We start from the raw sequence: 16,737 nt of genomic DNA on the forward strand, positions 1-16,737 counted from the left end.
TCGGGGGATTCGAGAACGTCTTTTCTTTCTAAGTTCTGCCAAATGTCATTTTCTTGTGAGAATATGTTGGAGATTAATGAGAGCAGAGAGTAAGCAGCCAATAAGGAGAGCAAATGAGAGTTAAGAGAAGACAGAAACAAGTTGGTTTCACCAGAGTCTGTAACTGGCAGAGAGCTGTTAATACATTAAAATCACTGAGAATATTATGTAGAGAAGGTAAAAGCAATCAAGATACCCTGTGTTTAAGCTGGTAAGCACACTGTTTAATAACTATCTGGTTTTGTATACATTCTACAAAAATCTTGATTATCGACTTTCATGTTTCTTACCCTAATACACTATTTTACATGCATGGCTCAAAATTGTCATTTTTATCTGTGCCCTGATTGGTTACACATACATAGAGTTTCCCTCAATATTTAACTGCCTTTCTACCTTATCCTCATGCATCCTCTAGTCGCCTGCTCCGAGGTTACCAACCCAGAATGCAGCAAGAGCCTCTGCAGCTGCTACAACTGGTAGAAGTGGGTTAGGCAGATGGTTGCTCAACAATGACCCATCAAGGACTATAGTTGTAGAAGGGACAGGGGAGACAGGTATCATATTTCCTGCCTGAGATGTCTACTGAATGGCAGCAATTGCAGTGAATCCAGCTCACTGTCTCAACAGCCACTCACCTGCCCTGTCTCCTCCCCTGTCTCATAACTGGACCAGCAGTTAAACAGCTGTATAGCCTCGTCTCCCTGTCTCATTTTCCCCGGAGCTCCATCAGCAAAGAGTAGCAACAGCAACTGGAGAAGCGGCAGCCAGACATAGGCAGGGCTGGTTCTTGCAGCCGTGCAGATCGCCTCCTCCTCAACACACACACACACACACACACACACACACACACACACACACTGCACAGACTTCCAATATCACAGCGTCTTGACATAAGGACTAAGACGAGAGAAGAGCGTTAGTCACGGACAACAGGTATTTCATCTCTGACAAATTGTTTCCTTCCGCTGCTTGTTGGTTTGGCTGATAAAATAATCATTTGTGATCGCTAGCTTGAGTGGGAGACTGGAGGACTGGAGGTGGCCGCGACAGAGGAGCGGGGATGAAGTGGGAGGAGTGAGAGGTGGGGAATGGGGATGCTAAAGATGACTTTCGGGCTCCAGAAACCTACGTCTTTCAGCCTCCGCTGTTTTTGAGTTGCAAATGATCAGAGACGGGTGAACTGCAGGCAGCCTGTGGTGTTGCCTGGAAGTAGATTTCCATCTTTCAGACACTAGTTCCAATGGGCCGGGTGTTCTGGAAGGGGGCGGCAGTGGGGAGGAGGATGCTGTGAGCAGAGTTCTTGAAGCTCCTCTCCTCTGGGGAAGCCGAGCTGTGTGGGAGCCTTCTCACTGTGCGGGGAGCGTGTGAATTGGAAAGGATCCTGAGAGCTGGCTGGTCCCAGTTCCTCTCCGGAAAAGCAGTGGCTCTCGCTTCAGAGATGCGCCCAGCTTTCGCCTGCATCGCACTGCAGTAAGTTAAACTGGACATGGTTGGCAAATGGAGTGGCTTCTGGGTACGTGGCACGGGGGAAGGGAAGCTGAGAAGAAATGGGGAGGAAAGTTAGAAAAGCGTAGCTTTGAATTCTCCATGAAATGTTAAATCGGTTCGTCTCCCTGACTCCTGTCCTAGTTATGCGATTGTAGGGGTGCTCTGTGATTTGCTGGCGGATGCCGCTTGTGCATTAGCTATGCAGAAAGTGCCCTGTCCATTGCGATTTTAGGCAACACAACTGGTGAATGTTTTATTATTTAATTCCAAGAGTGGTCCCCTGAAAGTTACCAATGAGATAGCAGCTTATCTTTTCAAAAGGAAATTCATAAAGAGGTTGGTTTAGACTTTCAAATGCCCTAGTTAATTGTTACAAGTTCCAGCCCAGATTTATTCTTAATCCGTGAACTAGGCAAGCAAGCAAACAGAAGTCTTTGATTTACCTTATTAAAATAAAATGTGAAGTGGGTCTCTAGATAACTGCTAGGAAACAGCCTAAGCCACACTGATGATATGATAAACATTCAAATAGTCTTTAGTGGGTGCTACATGGAGGGTTCCCTTAGTTTCCTCCTGCTACGATAATCGCCTCTACTCACTGAACAGTCTCTTTCTTGTGATTTTAAAGTGGTGATTTTTACATAAACGGCTCTATAATTAGAAACCAAGCGGCATTGTGTTCCCTGGCGGAAAAGGAAGGCTTAAAACTTTTAAAAAAACAACTTCAACTGGTTGCTCAAATTGCAGATAACCAACTCCTTTAAAAACAGGTCAGCAAGGGCCAGTCCATTGTAAAGCAAATGACCAAAGAAACATGAATGCCAGCAGAATACTGAAGGTCTTTTCTAGAATAGGAATCAGAAATAGTTAGTCTAAAAATGTTGGGGTACCTAACCAGGTCCTCTTGCATTGACCAGATTTTTATAGTTGGCGGTTGGAGAGAAAAATTCCTTCAAGCAGAAAGAATACATTACACAAAAATGTTAGACTTAGTTGGAGGATCATTGGAGAAAATGCCATGTTAGTACATTTTTCTCCAAGAAAGATTATTGACAAAACAGAAATTACCTAAAAGAGAACCTAGGATTTTAAGCTGGATACTTCCATAGGCTAGCATAAATTCCATAGGATAAGAAGGCTTCAGAATTTATGAAATAACTATTGTGAAAAGCAAAGTAATTCTGAAATCCTCTGTCTTTAGTAGAGAGGTAACCAAGGACTACTCTTATGCTATAATTTCAGTTTTAAATTGTGCTACTCTTTCTCTAATCCACCAAATCTTCGTGCTTTTACCAAAAATAAAATATGTCCAGAATGACATTAGAATTGTGTTGACTAATTTTCTACTCATCATGGGATCTCCAGATATAAAGGCTTACTTAATATTTTTTGGCATTAAGGGAGTTCCCAATTTGTTGTAGGCGATCCATTCCACACACGTACATAGTATCCCTGTGCATAAAGTCTACATGTGACTTTGTGATTCACTGAGTAAAATGTAACTCAGGGGATATATTTGCTACAATAGTGCATACATGAGGGTGATTAAAAATTTTTGACAGCAATGAGAAAAAGAAAAATCTCTATGAGGAATGGAAGAATATGGTTGGAGCACATTCCCAAGGAGTTCCTTGATACTCTACAGTAGACTGTCATTAGCTGAACTCTGTATGTAGTTAAAGAGAAGGAAAATTAGGCTAAGAGCACTGATAACAATTTGACAAAATTTCTTTAAATATAGAAAGTTCTGTAGTTGGAGTTGAGTGGTGGCAATGCCTTTGCTTCCTACTTTCTTGTCCTACACGTAAGCAAAGCTCATGTTATGATTGGGAAGAAGATTGTCACAATCATTTGTGAAATAAAACAATTATTTAAATTGTTTTTTAAAATTTCAGTTAAAATCATTGGTAAGTTTGCTGGGATTGTGCCTGAACTAGTATCCTGTGAGTAGTATCCTATGATGCTTTTTCTTGCACACTATTGAAAGAAGGGAGAGTTGTAGCCATACAAGCCAGACAAAGATAGCTCCCGATCACTAAATCAAAATCTGCCTACTAATAACTGTGATGTGATGGAGAGGCTTGAAATGACACTTCGAGATGATCTTTTCCTGGATGCTTCTCCTGACTGCCTTCAGGAACAGAGCTGTATTTATATATGCACGATACTGTTGCAGTATTCTCTTAAGAGTAATACCTCCAGCCGAGGAGCACTTGCCCAGAGCAAACTCCAGGAAAAATTCTGAAGAAGCCTATTCCTATTACCTCTCTCCGAGCAATAGTGTTTTCTCTCTCTTGTAAAACACTAACGCAAATTCTAACCAAGTGAGTTGCGTATGGTATGTCCCAATGCCACAGTCAATACCTTGGGTATTTACTATGAAGTAGGTTCAACTACTTGATAGCCCTGGATTATTTTCTCATGTGCTTTATTCATCACACAATGAATGATCAGTGGTGGTTATTCTGAGTACAGTAGTTGCAGGTACTGGGTCAAGAGCTTTAAATATGGCTTCTCATTTACGGTACAATAGCTGCAGGAGGGAGATGGCTTTTTCTCCCCTTTAGGAAAACTCAGACTCAGAAGGAATAAACAAATTTCTGAAAGTAGCAATATTTGGTGAATGCTGGGTTAGAGTTAACCGCTAGGTGTGACTCACTCTAATTCTTAATTGCTTTGCTACTTAAAAAAAAATTAAAATGGTACTCTACTATGGATCAGAGTGAGGGGTAAGCATATTATTTTGTGGATGCCATGCACGGGTAGTGCTTGAGAACTCTTCCTTTGCTCATGATACATAAGATAGGATCCACCTAAACTGGAATCTACCTGCATTGACCCCAGATCCAAACTTGGCGTACTCACCATTCCAGTTTCAGGCTCTGCTTTGGCTGCACCGACTCTGGAAATGAACGTGAGGACGTTGCCAGGAAGGAAGATAATGCACTTAATATGGAGAAAAGTTGGAAGATCCAAACACAGAGGGGTATAAAAAGAAAGGAAAAGAATCATATAGTAGAGGGCTGGTCCAAAAATATGTCCACATTCTTTGTCCTGAGGGATACTAAATAACACACTCTTTGGGCTGTGTGTGGGGTAGAGATCTTTAGTCACAGATGAAGTACAGACCCAAAACATCTCTTTAAATTGTTGTAAGGTCGTATTAGAAAAAGATTATGCTTGTCATCAGATAATCTCTTTTACATACTCTTTTTAAAAGTGGAAAAACAATGATTCAAAGAAAAGTTGGGGAGAAAGGCCAGATGCTGGCCGAAGAGGTAAAAAAGTAATTGGAAATATCACTGGTTCTTGCTTAATCATTTTCTGAAAATTTGCCAGGAAGTGAAAGGCCATCTTTAACTGGTTAGGATAAAAACAAAATGGTTCATTTAGGTAGAACGTGAAGTGTTACAGAGACTAACATGATTACTCTCACTTGTCTTCTTATCACAGAAGACAAACACTAACAAGGAATAAAATGAAAATGTTACAGGCATAGAGCCAAACAATATTTTAAGATTGGTCTTTCTCAGCATGCTAAATTTAAACAGCCGGAATTCTTTTTTAAGGATTTTCTGAGTCAACAATTTGAAATGAAGGATTTGTCTTTTAACAGGGAGTTTGTATTGCATTGTAAATTTGAAACACAATGTCCTCAACTCAGTAACTTTTGATTGGCAATGTGCCAATCACTATAGATGCAAGGAACACAAAAGCCGTTACCTTCAAAACCAGAGAATAAGTGGACACGCTCCATAAGCGAACTTGATGTTCTGAGCTGTTGTCAGATGCGTATGTGGTGACAGAGTTTTGCAAATACTTTCACATTGTTGGCCGTGACTCATTCTCTTGTCATTTGCAACACTTCAGGTTAGGGCTGGGAAGAGTTAGTTTTCAGGATTGATTTTTGAATGTGGTGCTAAAATCGGCTTCCTTGCCCATTGGTTCTCTTCACCTTCTAGTTTAAAAATAATGATAGTAACTTTTATTGAGTGCTTACGACATGGCAGTTGCCTTTATAGCTATTTTGAATATTTAATCTTGATCATACCCTTATGGGATAATTTTTTTATTCTCCTCATTCTCATTTTATAAAAGAGCAAACTGAAGGAAGACAGGGTTAACTAACTTGACACAGTTACAAACTAGTAGGAATGGAGCTGAAGTTTGAACCCAGTAGTCTAGCTCTAGAGAGACCATTCTTTTAATCAAAAGGCTCTAAATCAGCTATTAACTGCTGCTGGCTTATTATAACCTTCCACAGTTCATGCAATGTTGCACCTTCCTTTTCTCTGCTTGCATTTGCCTCTCAGTAATTTACTTTTGGACACCCAAACTCCTCTGCCGTCTCTCCACACTAATGTGTTTCGATAATGTGTCATTGTCTCTTAAGCTTCTACTCCAGTATCAAGACACTTTGAGGTATCTATTTGTATTCTACCACGAACTCCCAGTCTTTCTGTGTGGTTCCACTGAATCTTGTGGAATCTTTGTTATAGAATATGCCGCAGAGAATAGAAATAATCTGTTTTCTACATTGAGGAAGGGGATCAACCTTGTTTATCTTTGGAAGTTAATGCCTAACACAGTGTCTAATACAATATTGGAGCTTAATAAACACTCCTTTTAATAAGCTATATTATAGGCTCTAATTCTATCCGCTGAAGGAGCAGGTAATCCCACTTTCACAATATTTAGTCTTTGCCCCCCACTCACCAAAGACTAGAGAATCGGCTTTCAAATATAAACTATAATGTCTTAGAGCAAGTGTGTGTTTTAATAAGTAGAAGTCATGATTAGTATAAAATTGCTCAGAACACATTTATTACCTTCTATGGTATGACATATTTAGAATACATGGAACAATATTTTGGAATATGGCAGATAAAATATTTCCAGATCACAAAATTGAAATTTTCATGGATACCTATTTTCTGGTTTCAGGTTATTAATGTATCCCTGGGGGGGGGGGGAACAAATAGTAGAATAAGTGGTTTATCAAAGATATTTTGCTCTTGTGGGACAATAGTGTGAAGTTATGAAAAAGTAATTTTTAATTGTTTCTTTGACTCTTACTTCCCTTGAAAAAAAACACCCCCATTTTAATTGAGCCATAGCTCACAAATGGTGAATCATATCTGCAAGCAGACATTCAAGACTGCATTACCACTGGAGAAGATTAAAGCGAAGGTTGCTGGTGGAAAAATCAGTCTATAAACTACATCCCACAAATTATCAATTTATGTGACAATTCAAATTCTATTTTTAAATGTTTTATGCATTTATTTCATGTAGTATTTAAATATTATTGCTATGTGAACTGTATAACACATAAGGCTTTCCAAATAAATTTCTTTTTTAAAAGTACCATCTTAGGTCAAATTGTTCTATTTTAGTCTTCTTTCTAATCCACATGAATCAGTTATCAAATAATCAGGGAAAGGACAGATGGGATCAGAAGTGTGTAGCTGTTTAAAATGTCTTTAGAGTTTCATCAATAGAGTAATCTCAGAATGAGTTTCCCCCAGTGAGACAGCTGGGCCATGCTTTATAATACATTTTCTCTTAGAATCCCAAGTTGTATATTGTGTTTTGGTTGTTCATAATGACATGGAATTGTGAAAAAGGGTATGGAGAAGTCAACTCTCTATATAATTTCTCAATATGAAAAGAAGCTTTACTGAGTTTCGTCATTTTCTTAGTTTGATGATATAAAGCTTGAAACTTAGTTTCTGCATTCAAACTGTCTGGACATAAAATCCTTAGTACCTGTGTGGATTTGAGTAAATTTAAATTCTGCACTTTAGACTTCTCTTTGTAAAACAGGGTTAATAAAAATGCAATCCATTACTTAGAATTAAATGATTTAATCATGGATGTAAGGGGCTTGAACAGAATGCACACAATAAACATTAAAAAATATTAGCTCTTATTATTTCCATTTTCCTTGGATTATTGTCTCAGTGAAAAAGTATCAATAGTAAATGTTCTAAATAAAATCTAAATCTTAAAATATTTATTAGTTTTATAGTTATAAAATATTTAAATTTATTAAATATTATTATAAACACTCTAAGATTTCATTACCTACCCTTGTGCCCAGAATATTCTTATTAAACTATAAAAAAGATATAACTATTAACATAGATAAGTTAGACAGCACAGGTAAACTACCTAGAAGAGTGGCTGGCATGCAATTAATGCTCAGAAATTTTAAGTCCCTTTCCCTTACGTAAAATGATGATGAAAGGTCGTTCATTTTTTTCTCCTCTGACCTTCTTAAAACATAGTCATAGCTATCATCATTTAATAACAGAAGGATATTCTGTTTTGCTCTGTATTGGCTACTCTGCTATTTGTACCTAAGCATGCTGGGGAAACATGACATGTGATGTGAAGAACCTGCTAGTGTCTAGATCAGACTCCCTTTGCATTACATGAACAGGAAAGGAGGGAGAAACAGAGGTACTATAGAAAAGCGTGACAAGATCCTTGACCTGAAAACAAAACTTCAGGCAGAAAAGATGAGTTTGTGGTTTATTCGGTAACTTGTTTTGCTGAGACAGAAAATACAAGAAAGTGTTTCTTGTTTGGCTCTCAACCAAGAAATCTGTTTTTTGGTTCCTTAATGAAAAGAAATATGGGCGGAGGAATTCCACTTGTCTTGCCTTTCCTAGTGTGTATGTTGGAGATTGTCAGTAATAGCTAGTTCTGGGAAGTTTAAGGTTCATATAGAGATATTAAAACTATCCCTTAGAGACAGAACTACTTACTTATACCATGGCCCTGTATCCTTTTCATCCTTTAGTCATTGATGGGCTACTCGGTGTCAGGCACTCTACCAGATCAGTGGAAGAAGTGGAATGGATGGAAAAGTTCTTATAGTACTAAAGGTTGCACTTTGGTGAAAAACAGATGCGAACAGACTTAAACAAAGAAACAAGTGCATGATTATTTGTTGTAATAGTGCTGTGAAAGGAACAAAGAGCTGATGCTGAGATGAGCAGAAGATTCTATTTATACAATAGGAATAATATAATTAGTAGGAGAACAAGCTGGTTTCAGGATGCGTATGGACCACTCCTGCCTCATCTGCAAACCCCCATTAATGCTGTTTTTCACTGTACACCTGGTGTGTCTTGTTGACAGTGAGTAGAAGAGCCTTAAACACCTGAAGCGATTCTTAAGACCAAAACGGATGAATTCACAGTGAATCAGAATTTTAGAATTATTAAGCAAAACATTTTCATTCAGTCAAAAACATAACTCCCACATTGCTTTTCCTAATACTTGTATATCATAGGATTATTCCACTTTGGACAGCTTTTAAAGATTAGAAAAATGCAAGTACTTAATGTTGCCTAGTAACTTCTCTTGCCTGTCATTTGGGCTGCACATAAACAACTTGTAACTTCCCTACATTGTCCCAAATAGACAAAGGGCACGCATGGTGATGAGTCAGTCATTTTGCTATTGTGTTGTTTTTAATGAGAATTCTGATAACTAGGAAGGGTTGTTCTATTGTTATGTAATGTTGTTTGTTAGGATATATATTAGAAGTTTCTATTTGGCAAATAGAGATTACTTCTTTGTTACGCATTAAAGGTAGCATAGCATAAAAGCCATTTAGGGGAGCACTGTTGTTTTGGGTGTCTGGTTTTGAATGCACTCCATCTAAATGCTACTAGGCAAAGTATTCTGAAGGTGAAGTGATAGGTTTTTGAGCTTCAAGTGGAAATTTTGTTTTAGAGCTGTTAATGCTCTTATTGTCCAAGCTGCCTGCATGGTGGTACATTTGGTGCTCAGGCAACTATATTATCATTTTAAGAGCACCTTCACAAAACAAAACAAAACAATGGCTTGAATGTGGCTGTAATTATATCGCAATGGTTAGGCAATGTCTTGAAATTAATGACATTGTAGAAAACAAAACACAAAAAGAATATGTTAGATTTGATGCATATGTCAGTGTATAGCAGTGCCATATTGATCAAAAGTCTTTTTCCACTAAGAAATTTAAAAGCTACATTAAAGGAATTACTGCCTGTGTCTTATCATCATGGAGCATCCTGATCAAAGAGAAAGTGACATCCTCCCTAGTTCTTTAACATGTGTTTTGCTCATCCTCATGAGTTAAAATTCAAACTACGTTAAGAGATAAAGAAAGGCTTTTTGAGGAATGCTAATATGTATGTTAAAAGAGGAAAAGAGAAAGATATTTTCCTTATTCAAATATTAAAATTGAACAGTTTTTTATTTTAAGGACTTCTTATAGTCCTTCACATGTGAAATCGGCATCTCTAAAACAGGATTTAGTATAAACTTCCTGGCCTATTTAATCACAGAATCTCTCCTTCTGGAAGCCTCTTTGAAAACCCTGGAGCACATTTTAGGAAGTGCTGGTCTACTGGCATTTAACTATTCATTTAAAATTTTTTAGCACCTAACATACATCTGAGTAGTAGGTTTTGGAAAGAGAACTATAAATACAACCTGACTTTGGCATTATGGAGATCCTATACTGAGGGCTAGAAGGAGACACATGTAGAAATTATAATACCATGGGCTGTGTGCAGTTGTAGAAGTAGGCATGCGTTGCTATAGGAGATGGGAGAACAAGAGACTCAGGAATTATTCAGATAATTTAGAATTTGAGTTACATCTTGAGGGGAGAATAGGAATTTACTCAAGAAGGGACAATAAACATAATTCCCAAGATGTGTCTAAAAATCATTATTCTTTTATCCTCCTGTGAAAAAGGGCATTTCTTTCATTTATTCAAGCATAATTCTAGAGTGAACAGTTGGTTATACGATTAAAGAGATGACAGCAATGAACTCGGAAAGAGATACATAAATTTGGTGGTATAGATGGGGAATGAAGTCTTTGGCATCACTACAAATCCCTAGGAAGGGAAGATAGAGCGAAAAAGGAGGTAATTTTAGGAACAAATTTTGACATATCCTAATACTTCTAGAGTGCATTGGAATACATCAGTTCGCAAAGAATGAAAATGATTCGTCATAGACGAGGAAAACAACAACAGAAACCTGGCACGTTCTAAAGACCAGGAAAAAATGTCTTATAAGGATGGCAAAGTAATCATCACTGTTGGGTCTTGCTGAGAGATTAATTGAGATGAGGACTAAAACATAACCATTGGATTTGAACACTGGAAGATCACTGCTGATTTTAGCTAAACATGTATCACTGGAGGGATGAGGGGTGAAACCCAGACAAAAACTTGTTGAATGAGTAGGTGTTCAGGAAATGGAAACAGAGTGACTCATTCGAAGAGTTAATCTGTGAAGGTTTAAAAAAACATAGAGCTGGTTCTGGAGAATGGAAGTTTGAAAGAGCCTTTGCTTTTCTGAATTGGGAATTTTTGATTGTTTAAATATCTATGAAAAATGTGTGAATAGAAGTATGGGGAATATATATACATATATGGAAAAGAGAATCCATGTCTAAGTATGTGGAGCTGAATAAGATGTAAGACATATAGGCTATTGATTGACTTTGACCAGAAGGTACGCTGCCTGTAATTGAAGAACAGACAAAAGAAAGAATATAACAATTTGAACGGGTATTTAGGTTTTATAGTTGTAAATTAGGGATATTTCTGGAATTTAAGTTTTCTTTGTAGAGTTCGAACAAGGTGGAGAACATCTGAAGTTTATGGATAAAGTTAGACAGATTTTTGACCAGAGGCATATGCTATGATCTGGGCAGGTGGGAGCGGACATTTGATTAGATGATCATGAATTTACAATGATAATTTCCCAAAATGTGTAACTTTATTCAGTTATTCAGAATGTGGCATAGAAAACATAAAGTTGGTTCAAGATGTATGTATGTTTTTAGTTTGCCTTGACTTACATTACTGCCATGTACTCGTCAGTGTCATCTATTATCTTCCTTATTACTCCTGATTTAGAAGTCTCTATGGCACTGTTTCTTTATCTATATGTCTTGTCATCCCTTAGGATTGGTTAAAGTACATAGATAAGGTAAGTCAACTACCCTTGGCAGAAATCCCTTAATCACCTTACCTTCATTAACATTCCACTTCCTTCCATAGTATCCACTGGGCAATGCTTCCATTCTGGATCTTGATGTTATCTCTGAAATCATGAGATACAATAAAATAATCACATTGCTCTCTCTTCCTGCTGCTGATATCCAGTAGCTTGACCCACCTCATTTTTTTCCATGACTCTATTCTCATTTTCCCTCCCCTTACTGTTCAGACAAGATCTAGTATACAACATAAAGAGCTCTCTTGCACAATTCTTTATTTCCTTGCAGTACTCTTTTCCTTCCTTTTTCTATCTGGCAAAATCCTTATTCTTTCTCAATTGAGCAATCAGGATTTGCATTTTCACTTGGGGTATTGAATGCTATTGAAAATCACGAAACTATGAAAATTGGTGTGATAATAAGTCTATGATCTCTCATCTTAGTCTGACCCTGGGAATTCTTCTAAATGTCCATGTTTTCTTTTTCTTTTCACTGTCCACAGCAGCTTTCTTATAAAGCCAAACCACCCATGTGCTTCCATGTTTTTTAATGAAAAGAGACACAAGTATTTTGACTTCCTCTTTGTGTCATTTATTTTTATTTTGGGTACTGACATTTAGACATTTGAATTAAATTTGAATTTTAATTAAAAAATTATTAATATCCACAACGACTTTAACCCTGCTTCTCTCCACCCATCACCTTCTCTATATCCCTTGCTTTGAGGCAAAACTTTATGACATGGTCCCGCTTTATCTCTTCAACAATACCTACTGCCACTTTGCTCTCTTCCAATCTAATGTTCCTTTGGCATTAAGCTGCTTAAAGTATTCATTCTTTCAGTGCTACTTTTCCATTTTACTTGCCTTCCTATTGTGTCTCTGGTTCTTTGTTTTTTCCCAGTGGTTTGAGCATTGCTTGGCATAAAACAGGTACCTAAAAAGTAGCATTAAATAGATGAACTGTGATAATGCCCCTTTCTTGATCAGGGATAGTGCATTATCTTATAAAGCATCTCTCTGGGTCAACAGTGTTTTTACTGTTTTTTATACATTTTTGAAGAAGTGACATCTTCATTCTCTGAAATGCAGTATATTATGGTATATATGGAGTTTGGTACTGTTAGCGGTTTCGGGTATCTACTTGGTGCTTTGGAATTTCTCTGTGGATAAGGAGGGAGTGCTTGTACCCCCTTTTGGTCCATTTATCAGTATGGTTTGTACTGACGCTGAACAATTACCTGTATATTAGCATATTTTCCCCTCTTTCATACTTAACAGTAATACCAATATTTTCTCATTCTGGAGATAATATTCAATAATGCTATTCTATCTTGAGAGTATGAAATTATTTTTAATTTGCCTAAGTGTAGCCATTGGAGCTTTCTTTATCCAATCTCAGAAGCTCAAGTTGGATTTAGGCATTTATTTTATTTGTGGCATTCTTTGAATTGATCGTTGGTATTCAGATTGCAAACCTGGATATAAAGAGGAGGGATGAAGGTTATTTTCAGTATCTGACAAGAACAAGCATGGAGTTTTCGAGGTCTTACTGGAAGTAAACAGAAGGCTAAGAGGTCTCACATGTGGGGAGAATAGACGATTAGCTAGTGTATTTTCCCCGGTGCCATGTCACTTTCTCAGAGTCTCACGTAAATTATAATATGCTCATAGTAATGGAAAGAAAATATTTTTCTCAGACACATCCAATATTTACTATATGAAGTGTGAAAAAACGCTTATTAAGGATTTTTGTCATGATTTCCAGGTTCAATTTGGGAGTGGGTGGTCACTTGTGCTAGGACGTAGTTTCTTACAACACTATTCCCACGTCATTCTCTCCATGGAAACAAATATTAACCAATGTGATAAATGAAGGCTTTTTAGGGACAAAGCATGATTTATGTCAAACTGTAGCTTCAAATTGGATTTATTCATAGTAGTATACTAGTCTATTTTGCAAGTTTGCGTTTCTCATGTATCAAAAATCATGATATTTAGCTTCAGAAATCATAAAATGATATTGTTCCTGGAATAACTTTTAAATATTTGGTATTTCTTTCCCATGTAATTTTACACAAGCCATATAAATAGGGTTAGCTGTGACCTAAAAATGTATACTCAGTCATTTTATCTGGAACACAATATAGTATGTGCCCTTATTAATTGAAACTGTGGGAGTTTTAATGATATAACTTTGCAAGATAATGGAAACTGTACGGAATGAAAAGACTCTCAGGCTGAGGAATATCATTAGATTTTATGATTAGTCAAATTCTGACAAGTTGATGCATTTTTTAATGCATACATGCTTTACTTTTCCTCTTTTTCATTTATTTTAGACATCACCCAAAGGGGTTGATGTATTTCCATATTATATTTATCCCAGGTCAAACAGAAAAAAAAATTGAAAAACGTATTTTGACTTTGCAGAAATACTTCCTTAATAGGTCTGAGTTAGAAATTATGTCTACTTCTTTCAAGCCAAAGTTATCTCTATCGTATGTTGTTCAGATTCCACCAATTCCACACTTTTTGTTTTCGTTAGTTTAGAGTGGAATTTTGTGTATTTATTTTAGGACTGTTCCTTTCCATTTCTAGTTTAGATTGCATAGAGTTTGAGTATAAACTATTAATTGATCCCTATGAAACTTATTTTTTCTTATACAATGAGCAAAATTTTGGTGGTCTGTTCCTACCCAAGGATTATTTGTTCTTTGCCAGCTGGATACGCAGCTTCAGTTTCCTAAACCAAGCAGTGATTTGTGAGATGAGCTTCCTCTCCCATCTCCCATTTCCATTCAAGCGGGCTTTTTGGTGGGCCATAGCCAGGCCTACTGCACTGGAAGTTTAGATGGTCTAAAAAAGCACTAAAACATAAAATGCAGAAGTGTTTATCTGAAATGCAACAAGAAGCTCCCCAAAATGAAAGGGGCTAGCCCTTTGGTCCTGACACTACCTCCTATTCAGATGATTATGAGATCAAATTCCCATTTTCTGCGCTTTGCTGACTGAGAGGATTCCTCCCTCTGCATGGAATGCTGATGGAACTGAACTTTGCATATGCCCTTGTGTGGAATAAAACAAAGCCTCAGGAAGCCTCTATTCACTTGCATTCTTAATCTTGTGTTTATTCTTCACAAGGATAATTTGCTGGTATGATAGTAAATCAGACTGAATGCTAAGCATTGCTGAGTCATGGTCCTCATTCTTGCCAATGCTAGAACCCGAACAGCCCTTTTGTTCTGACCAGCTTAGAGTCTTTAGTGGACTGGCTCATACACTTATAACTGCTTTTTTAATAATGTAATTAACATTTCCTGGCTGCTGCAATCCCTGATGTTACTCTTTCACCCAGAGTCACACACCCAGATGCAAGCTATATAGTCTAAGTGTTTTCAGAATCATTAAACTTAAAAATTATGACAGTCCAGGAAATATTATGCTCACTGAATCTTTATGTACTTATACTTCCCAGTTTCAATATTTAAATAAGAAGCTTCAAACACTACCTACATTTAGCCAACTTTGAAACTTAATTTCACAACAGTGTTCTACCCTGACAATTTTCAGATATATAAAAACTTCTTTATACAAAGAAGAAAATGAAGGGATGGAACCAAGGGAAATATTGAGGAATTAACAAATATTCTCTTTTAGATTGCTCAGTCTTTTATTTGTATTCCAGTTTCACTTTGCTTTTAAATCTGTCGGTGACTTTTTATTTTATTTTCCTTATACTAACAAATAAGGGGGTATCATTTATATTTTTGCTATAAAGCCTGAAATGCAAAATAAAATATAATGTAGTCTAAGCAATTATCAGTCCTCACAACTTTCAGATGTATAGCTCCTTATTCACACAAATAGGAAGATGAAGAGGGACAATCCTTCAGGACTTAAGATGCCCAGTAAGGAAGGGGACTTTTTAACTATGGGAAAGAGGGGTATGGCTGTGTTTGTGCAGGAAATTTCAACACTGGTGTATGGAATGAAAGAAACCCATGTGTTTAGAATGGTATGTACCATATCATGCCTACCTTTGGAGCCTCTGTCTCTGTGCCTCCCACTACTTCCTTAGCCAATTACCATCTGCTATCAGTATGCACCATACTTAAATTGGCCTTAAAATGATTTAATAATTTCCTAATTATTAAATACATTTTCCTTGTAGCAGTTCTTGTCATCCTCACATTTCCTGATTTTAATAGCTTCACTCCTTGTTGTAACTCTGTCCTCCTTTGTCATTGGTAAGATTGCACTACCCTGATGTTACTTCTACTTATTCAAGCCATCAAAAAGCATTTAATAACTGCCATTCAACAGGCACTGGGAAAACAATGGTAATCAAACACGGAAGAGGCTTCTGTCTCCATTGAGTTTTCAGTGTAGTGACAGTGATTGATATTATCTATGATCTATTTTCACAAATATATTTTCAGCAGCTACTTGATGCCAGGTTCTGTTTTAGACATTGGAAATGCCCTTTTAAAGTAGCATATTTTGAAATGTACATTTTCTTGGAGGAGCTAGAGAGTCAAAATTAAATATGTAATACAATTAAATATATATGTCATGAAGAAAATAAGTCAGGGCAAGAGGAACATGAGTGATGGAGAGTGAGTGCTATTTTAAATAATGTGCTGTTTTAGATTTATTTTTAAAATGTGTTCCTTCTTCTATTGACATACTGTGTAAGATCTCCAGCTGATGATGTTAAGTAGACAGTGGATATATGAGGCTGAAATTAAGGTGAATTGTTGGAGACAAAAATCTGGGATTTGTGTGTGGACCTGTAACCAGAAAAGAACACCCAGGGACTGAGTGTACACAGAGAAGGTCCAATGCTAAGCTTTAGAGTAAACCAACTTTGTGCAATAGAGAAAAGGTTGAGAAATCTGCAAAGTAATTAAGAAAGAACAGGAAGAGAAAGCCAAGAGAACGCACTGACCCTGGTGCCAAGAAAGGAAATGTTTCAAGAAGAAAGAACTGTGTCAGTTGCTACTGAGAAAATCATAAGATGATTGGGGATCAACCACAGTATGGGGAAAGACGGATCTTTGCTGGCCTTGCAAATGGGACTTTAAGTGGTGTGGAGGAGCAAAAGCCTGATTAAAGCAGGTAAAAGTGTGATGTGTTGGTGTTGAAATGGAGAAAAAATATATAAAATAACCACACAAATAAATAG

The 16,737-nt window shown here is 37.0% G+C and overlaps 1 protein-coding gene across 12 annotated transcripts in view; it reads left to right on the forward strand.

Moving 5' to 3' along the window:
- Positions 1-422: 422 nt before the first annotated feature.
- Positions 423-16,737, forward strand: part of DGKB (diacylglycerol kinase beta) — a 723,408-nt gene continuing 707,093 nt past the window's right edge. For 7 of the 12 annotated variants that reach the window (XM_032286728.1, XM_032286731.1, XM_032286734.1 and 4 more), the window contains exon 1: positions 425-975. The gene's annotated coding sequence lies outside the window, so the exon portion shown is untranslated. Of the gene's footprint in view, positions 976-1,038; positions 1,556-16,737 lie in introns of those variants that run through there. The other 5 variants (XM_032286738.1, XM_032286740.1, XM_032286730.1 and 2 more) reach the window with 5 other exon arrangements.

Source organism: Sapajus apella, unplaced genomic scaffold (genome assembly GCF_009761245.1).
Source record: "Sapajus apella isolate SASKATOON/1434 unplaced genomic scaffold, GSC_monkey_1.0 scaffold19, whole genome shotgun sequence".
Taxonomy (NCBI): Eukaryota; Metazoa; Chordata; class Mammalia; order Primates; family Cebidae; genus Sapajus; species Sapajus apella.